General features: G+C 42.9%; 1 long non-coding RNA gene across 1 annotated transcript; it reads left to right on the top strand.

Moving 5' to 3' along the window:
• The first annotated feature begins 6,013 nt into the window (after positions 1–6,013).
• LOC121670260 lies at positions 6,014–7,218 on the top strand. The gene is made up of 3 exons (XR_006018091.1): positions 6,014–6,025; positions 6,690–6,708; positions 7,134–7,218. It is a non-coding gene; the product is annotated as an uncharacterized LOC121670260 (long non-coding RNA).
• Positions 7,219–12,626: the final 5,408 nt, after the last annotated feature.

Here is a 12,626-nt window from a genome sequence, read left to right on the forward strand (position 1 = left end):
GAAAGTTCCTTCCTGACTTGTTAGAAAACCCAAACAAAACAGAACCAGCTTCAAAATAAACCAGCCATAAAGAAGAGAATGCTCCTTTTTGTAATTAATAGGCAGAAAACAAGGAGGATTCTGCAGGGAAAAGTTTTTCAATACCACTTGATGTAGACACAGCACTTCCACCTGCAGCCCGTGACTCAAAAGTGCCACAGTGCATCAGCAGAATCAGGCTGGCTGTAAGGAAGCCCTCCCTCCACAGCCTCCATAACCTGTTCTGTCAAAACCTTATGGAAAATAATTTCTACATAGTGATTCCTTTCACAGATGTGATTACAAAATAATTAGCAGCAACAATTCTTAGACTAACAATATTCAGATGATGTTAAAATAAATACAGACGTGCCTAATGCTGTTGTTGGATTTATTTAACCACATCGCTTCACTGGTAAATAAGATTAATTAGTTTACATCACTTACTTACTCCTATGAGACAGTTCTGGAAGTAACTCAGAACAGCAGCAAAACCCAGTGTCTCCATCTCCTCAGAAACAGCCATGAGCCACATCAAAGTGCTCCAACAGCCCAGGCTTCTTCCCCAGCAGTGTATCAGCTAATTAATCATTTTACCAAGAGCCTCACAATCACTCTCACCCACAGCTGCTGCTCCCAGCCAGCTCTCAGCTCATTTTTTGGGTCTGATCATTCCCCAGTGCTCCTCCCCTCCAGCCTGGCACTCCAGAAAGGGCAGCTGTGGGAACTCTGCTCCCCACACCTGCAGCTGTCTCCACTCTTCCTCAGCTTCCCAGGCTTCTCACCTCTGACTCCATCCCAGGAGCACAAAATCGATAGCAAAACATATAATAAAAATTAATAATATAGTAAGAACAATAAATAGTAAAGTAGTGTTATTATGGGATGTGTGGCTTGGTTGGGGAGTGAGGAATAGGAGTATTCTAAGGTTTCATTTTGTTCTACCCAGGTGATTTTCTGAAATGCTAAATGAGATTAAGAACTGTTTCAGGAGCAGCTCTCTGGTAGCATTGCTATTAGTCCTGGATAACCTGTTGCTTTCACTCACTTTTAACCTAGTGTACAATCTTCAAGTGAGGCCAAAACCAGCTCATTAACCAATCTTTTGAAGGCTTTTAAATATTGTATTTTTGTATTTCAGAATACGTGTGTGTCTACATTTTCTGGAATCAGCATACGCTCTTGAAACACCTAAATTTAATATTGCAATAAATAGTGTATCCTAGGCTATTTCTTTTGTAATTCCTACCCACACCTTAACAAATATTGTACAAAATAATTGTGTCTGTAAAAAGTACAGACACACATTGGTTCTGCTCAATTTCTATTTGTTTGCATTTGGTGACTACTTGAAGTACTGAGCTTTATTAGTATAAATGCTTTGGAAAGTGACTTTTCAGCTTATAAAAGTGACAGTTTGTGAAAGCAAAACTTAAATTTACAAATATAAACTTTTCATCTGGGAAGCATTCCTGTGTATAATTGGCTTAAACCAACAAGGTACATTGTTTGACTCATAACAATGAGGCAAGAAACCTACATTTTCAAAAGGTCCTTGACAACAGATGGAGCTTCAAACTGATGTTTGTACAGGAAATGCAACTATTACAGACAGAAATAAATCTGCTTCTGCATTTGTGACAATTAAGACAGAAGCCACATTTCAAGTTATTCCTGGTGTGTGATTTACTCAAACTCCTCTGTTAACTTAACCTTGAGGGGCTTTTATTGTGTTCTAGAGAAATTATTCTTATGCTCTCTACCAACACATTAGGGCTTGGAAATGTTGCTACCCCTGCTTCATCTCTGAACTCTTTGCTGACATTTCCATTTAAAGAGAATCTGTAGCAGATATTCAGGAGCACATTTACACTTATTTTACATAAAGCCAAAACAGCACAGTTTCCACATTAGTAGGAGAACCACAGCCTTTGCACTTGTTGTGATTTTCTCTTTTTGAAGCCAGTAAAAATTGAATTTAGGAAGCAGTCTCATGCACTGTGCTTTGCATAAAGTTAAACTGTATTTTTACACTGATTCATTAAAGTGTCTCTATTTTATTTTCTATTCACTTTGACTCTCCACCCAAATTTTAATTCCGAGACAAGCCCTGTATGCATTGCATAATACATCACATAGGCAAGACGTCTTCCATCTTAAACAGCTTCATGCAGCTGTTGCATTTACTTTACAAACCAGAGCAAATATCCAGGAAAATGTTATTCCTAGTCATCTTAAGGGGCAGCATCCTGTTATATGGATTAGATCCCCTTGTTTAGACCCATTGCAGTCACTCCAGGAACCAGTGGAAATCTGAGTTTTTCAGGATGCTGGTGCATGCACTGCAATTTTTTTTTCTTTTTTTTGGTCAAAAACCGTTTCCAGTAACAGATCAGATACCACCCCTGAAATATTTTGGCATCAGCTGAACCACATATTCTAATTGCCTTTCCATTTTTTTTTTTTTATGTGTCCCAATCAGTTGTAGTCCTAAGTGTTTCTGAAATAATTGGTTTCTTTCATGGTGCAATTAATTTAATGGATTGCTTTAAATTTGTTTAGTAAAAAAACCTGTTCAGCACCGTGCAGCAAAAACATGAGACAGGTTTATCTGGACAAATTCTGCTCTTGTCTTCTTCAGTAATTCCCACAGCTGTTACTGAGAACAAAATGTCCCCATCAGCTGGAAGTCTCATAACAGCACTGTCATTGATGCATAGGAATAACTCTGAAATGTGTCCTCTTTACATCAAACAGAAACAGAGCATAGTGTTCTGCTATTACAATATTAGTAATTAACATTTAAAAAGTTACAATACAGGATGTGAGTTGTGAGTCTTAATATATTCCTAGCCAGCCTACAGCTGGAATGAACTCTGTGAAGTATCCTGTATTAATTTATTGCTACTGTTTAAGCAGCAGGTGAGTTACAGCTGAACATTACCAGAAAATTACTGATCTAATCTGAGATACTCTGTAAGTTCCAATCACTCATGCTGAGTAATGATGAATAAAGGATGAAACAGAGTTCATGAGATTTTCAGGAGTAAGAAAACTGTCCTGCTTTAAAAAGGAAATAAAAAGAAGATGGTTTGTTTTGGCAAAAGACATAGGTTCTTTAAGGGTAGAGGGGAATGTAAGAGAATTCAGAGAAAAATGCTGGCCCAAAATTTGACAAGAGTGAACTGGCTAGAAATTAGAAGTCTGCACATCAGAATGGTGAGATTCACTGCAGGGCAGTAGGTTTGGGAGGAACAAACTACCTGTTCTAAAGAGAGGGCTTGCTAAAAGTGTTGTTGCCTGTGACTGGCTATGACAGAGCAAAACATTTTTTAACTGTAATACAGAATCACACTTCAAATCCTAGCAGTGTTTTGTAGTGAGTGTTAACACAATATCTATGAGCAGAGTATTTGAAGCAGACCAAGGCAAGTTCTGGATACTCTGAATGAATTGCAGTTTCATTTTGTAGAGCTTAACACTACTTGACCCTCTTGTACCCCTGTTGCTATACTGCTTGTACTTAAAGCAGAGGGAAATGTTCGAAAAGCTGAAACTGGTACAATAAACTAATTAAAAGTAACAGCAGATGAGCTGAAATCTGTCCTATTCATGGACCATAATGTCATAGGTTGCTCAGTGCTGACAGTAACTGCAGCAGAAATTGTGTTTTTCCTCTCTGGGGAAAAGGGCAGCATGACTGGGATGAGTGTGACTACAATGGCTCAGGGTTACATTGTTAATTTAACTCAGCTGGATCCCTTTGCCTGCGCCCCTTCATGGAACCTGGCAGCTCCTTTTCTACTCTGAGGGTGTCGAGTTGCCCACACGTCTAATTCAGCCACCTTTTGGTGAGCTTTGTGTTGTTCTGAGAAGAGCAGTGATGCCACGTGCCTAAAGCTGCACTGCTTTATCTAATTGGTTATTATGAGGTTGCTTATTAGAAAAACTGAAGGCACTTTTTTCTAAAAAGCCCTGCATTTCAAGGGAAATCCCTTTCCCCACAGCCAAGTGCAGAGCAGCAGCAAGGTCACTTAGAACAACGAGTCCAGGTGGCCCTTTCTCCCTCGCTGTTAAATCTTGAGTGAAATATATGCTGTCAGCCCCTGAGATTAATAATTCTATTTGCTGTTCAGTATATTTGAGAAACTCCTATTATTAATTTAATTTGGGAAGAACTTAAAGTTCTCAGGGCCTTTTTTTAGAGTCTGTATGTGTGCTGGTAAGGTTCTTTTTAACATCTTATAAAAGGCAACATAACGTGGCAAATTTATCCCTGTATAATTGTGCTCAGAAATATCTGACTGGCATATTTCTCATTCAATAATTATCCCTTATAGCTCTATTTGCTCTCACTTTACTTGCTTTAATTAAAAATAATTATCTGGAGATCAGAGATGCATTAAGTCTTGCTTTGGAATTTGTAATATATTCCCATTATTCTGGATGAGTCATATATTATTTTCTTCATTAAGCAGAAACATGATTTTGTGTCACTAGTAGTTTTAAAGTAGCGTATGCCTTGCCTTTGGGTGTTCTGGTAGAGATCGTAAAACTGAAAGATATCAGCAAAGTTTCTCATGTCTCCTTCTAATAGGACAATGTCTACATCAGTTAGTACAGCTTTCACTTCAAGCAGTAGGCATGGATGCTGAAATTGAAACTGTTTACATCCTTTTATAATGCTGGTGTAACAGGCAATTGCATTATACCCCAAAAACTGTACCTTAGACTTCTGATCACTATGAACACAATATTTTAGCTGCCATTTTTGTGAACTCGTTTAAATTTGTAATAGATGTATTATTACAAGGTAGGCTGTAAGATTAAAGTCTCATTAATAACTAAATTTCCATATGTCCTTATGTTTTTCAGTACCCTGTAGACAGCAGGTAACAAGGGTAGCTTGGATTTTCTTTACACATAAACTAAATATAACATATTCCTGCATTCTTCTTACATCTGTGGTTTGGCAAGTTCTCTCACCTGTTGCCTCGTTACTCTGGGGTGGATCCCATCAGGGCCCGCAGACCCGTGAGTGTCCAACTGGCAGAGCACATCAATAATCACCCCAGGGATTACAGCGGCTTCACTCAACTCTCCATCCCCAAGTTCCAGCTCTGGGGGCTGGGTATCCTCAGGAAAACTGGCCCTGACATTAAAGACTGAGGCAAGTAATGCATTTAGTACCTCCAAATTTTGTTCCTCATCCTGTGTCACTACACCATCCTCTGCATTCAACAAATGAAGGCCTTGCCTTTCTTGGCCATCCTTTGCCCTTCCTAACAGTCCCTTGAGCTGCCTTCCCTTGCCTAACCCTTCCTTGGGTTTCCTCGCCCTCCCTGTCCCTTCCTTGCCTTCCCCTCTCCTTCCTTTCCTACACCTGCTTGCCTTGCCTTGCTTTGCCTAACCTTCCCATGCCCTGCCTCGGCAACACCTCCCTTGCCTTGTTTCCCCTTCCCTTGCATGCCTCTCCCAGCTCCACAGTCCCTATCCCAGCCCTACAGTGATCCCAGCTCCAGCCCCACAAGCTTTATTTCACCACTTTGGCTCTTTCAGCTCCATCTCTGCATCCTCCCCGTCACAGGCTGAAACTTCAGCAGGCTCTCACAGCAGGATCTTTGCTTTGGCTCCAGCTCTGCAACATTTCAGCTCCATCCCAACAGCCCCAACATTCCCAACAGCCCCAACATTCCCAACAGTCCCAACATTTCCAACAGTCCCAGCAGTGCCCCAGCACTACAGTCACTATCGCAGCAACAGAGTGATTTCAGTTCCACCCCTGCACTCCTATCCCAGCTCCACAGCCCATCCAAGCACCAGGGATTCCAGCTCCAGCGCTTCTGTCCATATTCCTGCCCCACACTCACTGAATCCCACATTCAGTACCCAAGTCCCACAGTTCTTATCCCAGCCCCACAGTGATTTCAGCTCCAGTCCCACAAGCTTCACTTCACTGCCAGCTCTGCCCGTCCCACTCCAGCTCTGCATCTACCCAGCACTGCCAGTCCAAGCTGCTCCAGGTTCTCAGGACAGGATCTTCAGTTTGGCTCCAGCAGCTCTGGAATGTTTCAGCTCCATCCCTACAGCAGCCATCCCAGACCCAGTCACCATCCCACTCCTACAGCGATTTCAACTCCAGCCCTTCTGTCCCTATTCCTGCCCCACACTAACTAGCCAAGTCCCACAGTCCCAGCCCCACAGTGATTTCAGCTCCAGCCCCACAAGCTTTATTTCGCTGCCAGCTCTGCTGTTTCACTTCCAGCTCCACATCTTCCTACAGCCACCAGTTGAAGCTGCTCCAGGTTCTCAGGACAGGATCTTCAGTTTGGCTCCAGCACTGTAACATTTCAGCTCCGGTCACAAGTGCTATCCCAGCCCTACAGGCCCCATCCCAGCTCTAGTCTTTATCCCAGCCCTACCGGGATTTCAGCTCCAGCCCTTCTGTCCCTATTGCTGCCCTACAGCCACTATCCAAGTCCCACAGTCACTGTCCCAGCCCCACAAGCTTTACTCCGCTGCCAGCTCTGTCGTTTCACTTCCAGCTCCACATCTTCCCACTGCCATCAGCGGAAGCTGCTCCAGGTTCTCAGGGCAGGACCTTCAGTTTGGCTCCAGAAGCTCTGCAACATTTCCACACCACTACTACAGTTGTGATTTCAGCTCCACAGTCCCTATCCCAGCCCCACAGTGATTCCAGCTCCAGCCCCACAAACTTTACTTCAACACCAGCTCTGTGACATTTAAGCTCCAGCCACAGTGGCTATCCCACCCCTGTACTTCCAGTTTCATAGTTTATCCTAGCATGATTTCAGCTCCAGCCCTTCTGTCCATATTCCTGCCCCACAGTCACTCTCCAAGTTCCACAGTGATTTCAGCTCCCGCCCCACAAGCTTTATTTCACTGCCAGTTCAGCCATTTCAGCTCCAGCTCTGCATCCTCCCACCACTGCCAAGCAAAGCTGCGCCTGGTTCTCAGGGTAGGATCTTAATTATGGCTCCAGCCCCACAGCTGCTCTCCCAACTCCACAGAAATTTCAGCTCCAGCCCCACAGGCCTTATGGCAGCCCGTCAGTGATTTCACATGCAGTACCAGCCTTTATCCCAGCCCTACAGTGATTTCAGCTTCAGTCCCACAAGCTTTATTTCACTGCCAGCTCTGATGTCTCAGCTTCAGCTCTATATCTTCCCAGCACTACCAGGTGAAAAGGGGCCTGGCTGTCAGTGAAGGATGTTCTTTATGGTTCCAGCTCTGCAAGGTTTCAGCTCCCACCCCACCATCTTTATCCCAGCCCTACTGTCTTTGTGTCTCTGCCAGCTCTGCTACCTGAGCTCCAGCTCCTCAGCTTCCCACTGCCTCTAGCTAAAAGCTGCCCTTGCTTCTCACTGCACCTCTGGGCTGTTGACAAGGGCATAAATCAGTCCCTGTCATCACTTAAATATATCTCTACAAGCTGTTACATCCATGCCCAAGGGCGCTCCCACTTTGGTGGGAGCAGCCAGTCAACCCCTGGCTCCCCTGGGACTGGTTCTGAACAGCGCTGAGATCTGCCCTCCTGCCTTGGTATCACTGTGGGGGCTGGAGGCCCCAGGGCATCTCCTGCAGCCCCTTCCCCAAGGGATTTATTTCAGCTCCACATCACTTTGGGGCTGGCTCCAGCCCCAAGGCTGTACGTTGGTGAACACAATTGCTGTTTTGGCCTTACCACCTTTATTTAATAGGCACCATGTATTAAGTAACAGAGTAAAAAATAATAAAAATGCAGTAATGCTATAGTATACGACATTAATAGAATAGTAACTAGAACACTAAAGTAATGTAATAATAAGGTGTGGTAGTAGTAGTAGAAATAAAAGTAGAACAAAGTAATAATAAAGTGAAACAGCTTTATTGCCCTTATTTTTGATATTACTTTAACCCCCGCACCTCCGTGGGGCCACCCCCGGCCCCCTCACTCAGCACCCCACGGCAGCGGCCGGTTCCCCCCGCCACCCCTGCGGGCCCCGCACCAGCCTGGCGCCGCCACTGCGCTGCTACTCCCCCCGGGGCACTGGGCCGGGCCAGCACCACCGCCCCGGGACAGCGCCCGCCCGAGGCCCCGATCCCGGCGCCCCAGCACCGGCGGACCCCCGCGCCCGCCATTTATACCCCAGGGCACGGCCAGCCCCGCCCCGCGCCGCCGGCCCAGCCAATCCCAGCCCGAGGCAGAGCCCGGCCCCGCCAATCGCGGCCCGCCCGTTCCCGCCCCGCTCGTCCCCCCCGAACGCCGCGGTCCCCGCAGGCCCCGCTCCTGCCGCCGCCGCTCCGGGTGGGATGACGCCGCCCGCTCCCCGCCGTCCCTTCCTTCCCCTGGGAGAACTCCCGGCCGGGGCGTGAACGGCAGTCCCCGCCGGCCCTTCCCAGGCCCCAACAGCACCCGCCGGGGCTCCGGCAGCGCGGCCGCGCCGGCTCCAGAAGCCGCGTCGGCGAGAGCGGGAGGAGCGTCTCAGGAAAGCCGGGCTGAGGGGCCGGGTAAGGGGCGGGGCCGCGGCTCGGTTGAAAGAGCGGCTGTGATTGGACAGGGCGGAGAAAGGCGGGCCGGGATTGGCGGGGCCTCGGGGCGGGGTGGGCGGGGCTTGGGGTCTGTGGTGCTGAGGGGGACGGGCCGGGACCTTCGGCAGTGAGCGAGATGAGGAGAAAAGACGCTCCGAGTGGCAAAGTCTGTTCTGATGTAGGTGGTGGAGCGAGCTTTATAGTGTTCTAAATTGCTGCGATGAAGAAGAGTTCCCAAACCTGCTATACCGCAACTTATGTTACTCCCTTTTTACGCATGATCCAACTCCCCCAAACAAAATTCCGAATAAAAAGCAGAACGTATTCTATGCGCACTAATTTTGTAAACTTACTATCTGCAGTTAGTTATGATGTATGATGGGTTTGTGTAATTCTTGGACTTTTAAAATACCTTTGACATGACTTACTGAAGACACTGGTTTGTTTTCTGCTCTGGGGGCAGGGGGGGTTGCGGAATGTATGGAAGAAATTATACATGTGGTAGAATGTAACAGATTGCATTTTAAATAAGGAGCAAACAAAACGTGCTGGCAATCTTTCCTGAAAGAAGACTAAAGGAGTTGCCATGGAAATTATTGTAATTTATGAGCCACTACAACAACAAACATTTAATTTGTGATTTTTTTGTTCAACCTATAGATCTCATTGGAATCTTGCAAAGATAGTCAGGAGTGCTGCATTATGTTTTCATAGAGTTCATAGATTTAATATTTTTCTCATAGTTTCTAAAAATAGAATAGCTAAATTTAGATTTAAACGGCTCTGAAGTTAGAGGTAGTTCATGTTACACGCTGAACTTTCAGCTAAAATCCTTGTTTTATTAAAAGAGGGGTTTGTGCAGTGGTGGAAAAAGCAATATAAGTCCAGAAATATGCAGCTAATTTTCAGCTTTGTTACCCTACCATTTCATGCAATAGAAGAAATATTAAGAAGTGTATTGACATTAAGTAGTCAATCTTTGGACCTATGTTTAAAAGATTTGCCTATGCTTGAGAGCTCAGGTTGTAGCCTAGAGCCACATTTCCTCTGCAGCCTTTGAACAACCTTCCGTTACTCTGCTTACGAAAAAGTTACTCAAGAATAAAGTTTCATGGCAACATCAATATTGCAGATTATTTCCAATTAATTTGTTGCAAATTGCTTTTGTTTACTCACTCTCCTGTGATAGCAACCATCATTCCCACTTCTGCAACTCAGGGCTTTCAAAAAATTTTGAAAATGCCCATTTAGAGGTTTAGAAAGCCTACCTTTCACATTCCAGTTGTGTCTTGTGGGGTAAGGTCAGTTGGGAAGAAGAATTTTAGTTGACAGTTTGGGGTTTTTTTAAGTAAAATCTAAACTTTCATTACTGGTTAAATAGAAAGTTAGTATTTCCAGTAGAGAAGAAATATTAGCAAGAAGGCCTTCTGAGCATAGATTTTAAAATAGATCAATTTCCTCCTCTGTTTGAGGCTATGAGAAGAATTGATTTGAAATAAGGATATTTAAGATGGGAAGTTTTTCACCAGGAAACACAGCATGTGGTTGGAGCAATAATTGCAATATTTGCCTTAAAGTCCAATTATAAAACTAATCCAAACATCATCATTTTATTTTGTTATTTTCATTAGAAACCTACTTCATTTTACTGATACATTTAATTTTTTTAAAAAATCTAATACAACTTGTTCATTTTCACGTTGAGTTTTTACATTTATTTGCATAATATTACCTATAGTAGCAATATAGATAATACTCCAGCATTATAAAATGGAACATTAAAGAAAAATATGGGTATATAGCACTTTCATAAACCATTAATTCAGCTTTGCTGCGGGTGGACCTCATTAAAGTCTGTGATAGTGGCATGCTAATGTTTACAAAATGGCATATATCAGCTGTAAGAATCTCTGGACCCTTTTTATTACAAAAAGTACTAGTTTTCCCAAAAAGCCTCTTTGAATTCAGCTAATTGTTTCTTTGAATAAGTATTTCTGCATCAAATAACTCATGTACAATGCTACTTGTTTATTTATCTGTTCATTCTTTGCCTCTATATATGCAGTCTAAAAGCATTTAAATCCCTGGATTTTTTTCAAAGTTATATTGGGTTTGCCTTTTGAAAAGGAGCAATTACATTGTAGTACATTAGAAAAAAAAAAATCTACATTTTGGAAAAAACTCGTTTTCTTTTAAATGCAGCCAGCTGAAGTGTAATTTTAAAAACCTGTGCAGTTGGAATCTGCAATCCCTCCAATAGCTGTAATTTTAATTGTAATCTGCAGAATGTCTTTGAGGTAAAACGAGATCTTAACTCTTTCAAAGTCTAAGGGACTTCAAGACAAAGAAAGCAGTTCAACTGCCACAATATTGTTGCAAAAATAAGTTTGGACACAGCAGATGCTTCCATTTGCAGCCCAGAGCCAAGGAGCATCCCACAAGTCTGGACCAAATAAGGACAGCACGAGTGGCTGTCTCTGTGGAGTGCCAGTCTGCATGGAGCACCCAAGAAACAGTAAGGAGAAGGCCCAGCTGAGGCCCTAAGTGGGATGTTGGTAGGAGAGGGCAGAGCTAAAATCACTCCAGGTATGGACTGTCTGAAATGAAACCCAGTATTGTAAAAATTTTGGTCTTTCTGTCCACTGCTCCTAATTAAAAAAAATAAATAAAGTAACAACAAAAAGCAAAAACAACCAAAAAAACCACAAAAAAACCCCAAACAAGCAAACAGAAAAAAAAAAAACAACAACAAAACCCACATAATTTCTTGCCTTTTCTTTGTTATTCAACTTTTTTAACTGGCTTTCTCAAAGAATTAACTGGGAGCTCCAGCACATTAAATGGATATACATGTGTACATCACCTGGATAAGTGATGTACAGAAACAGTGCAGGCAACAAAATCAGCGGGGGAGCAGAACGACACAAATATTCTGCAATGCTGCAAATATTCAAAGCAAGGTTCTTTTTCAATATATTAGTCGACTAAAAATTAGTTTTCTTCTTCCCATGGCAGGTGAGCTGCTTAAAAGCTGCTTTAGTGCTGTGGGAGAGGTTTGGAGGAATTAAGAATGTGGCCATATCCAACTATGCTGGAAAAAGAGTTCCACCTTTTGAATCAGTAAAGTCTTGGAATATTCACCCTGAAAATCAAGAACCCACATTTCTCCACAGCAAACTTTGAGTGGGCTTTGAGTTGGTAAGTGGAATAATTGCGACTATTCTGGCCCTCTACATCCTCTTTTGTCTACGTGCTTTGTCTGTGATTGTTCAGTCCTAGCCAGAGGCTTTGAACATTTTAGTGCTCTGGGTTTGCTCAGTGCTCAGTGCTGAGACAGTGAGGCTTAATGAGGGCCTTCAAGTCATGCTGTAAAAGAAGAGTGAGAGCAACAGACACCTTTAAAATATGTTTTGATTCCTTCCCTCTCAGCTGAGCAGGACAGAAAAGTTTACCGCTTGGGTTTTGATGCACTTACCAGCTTACACAAGATGGCCATTAGTGTTCATCGGGGCGCTTTTTTCTGGTTTTGTTCGATTTCTTTTTAAAATGTTGTCATTTACGAAGAGATAAGCAGTCTGTAAATGTAAATCCATGGGGTTTTTTACAGTTCTTACATAAACAACTAAGGCTTCTCAAATCACTGAAGGTCATTAAAATTTAATGCTGTGTAAAGTTCAGTGATCAATGTATCCATTTAGTAAACATACCTTTTTGTACAAGCTTTTAGCCCTCACCTTGTATTATTCAGGTGGAACCATTATATTCTAAATATATATTTTAAATGAAGCTTTTAAAAGCTTCCTCTGGCTTTTAAGTTTATACCCTTCAAATTAATAAAAGGTATTCCATTATGTGATGTCATGTTTTGCAATGTTTGTTTATATAAAGTTTTTCTTTCCTTGTATTTTTATCTTTTGATGCAGTTGAAAATATGAATTTTTAAAGCTATTTCTAAAATGGAAAGCTTTCTTTTGTTTGGTCACAATATAAAGAGGACACTTATGAAGACCAACTCAAATCCTTTTATTGCTTATGTAATCTTAAAATTTCAGTCCAATAAAGATGATTTTTGCAGA

The sequence above is a fragment of the Corvus kubaryi genome, unplaced genomic scaffold (genome assembly GCF_017639235.1).
Source record: "Corvus kubaryi isolate FWS band 111438036 unplaced genomic scaffold, C.kubaryi_AGA036_p1.0 37395, whole genome shotgun sequence".
Lineage (NCBI taxonomy): Eukaryota > Metazoa > Chordata > Aves > Passeriformes > Corvidae > Corvus > Corvus kubaryi.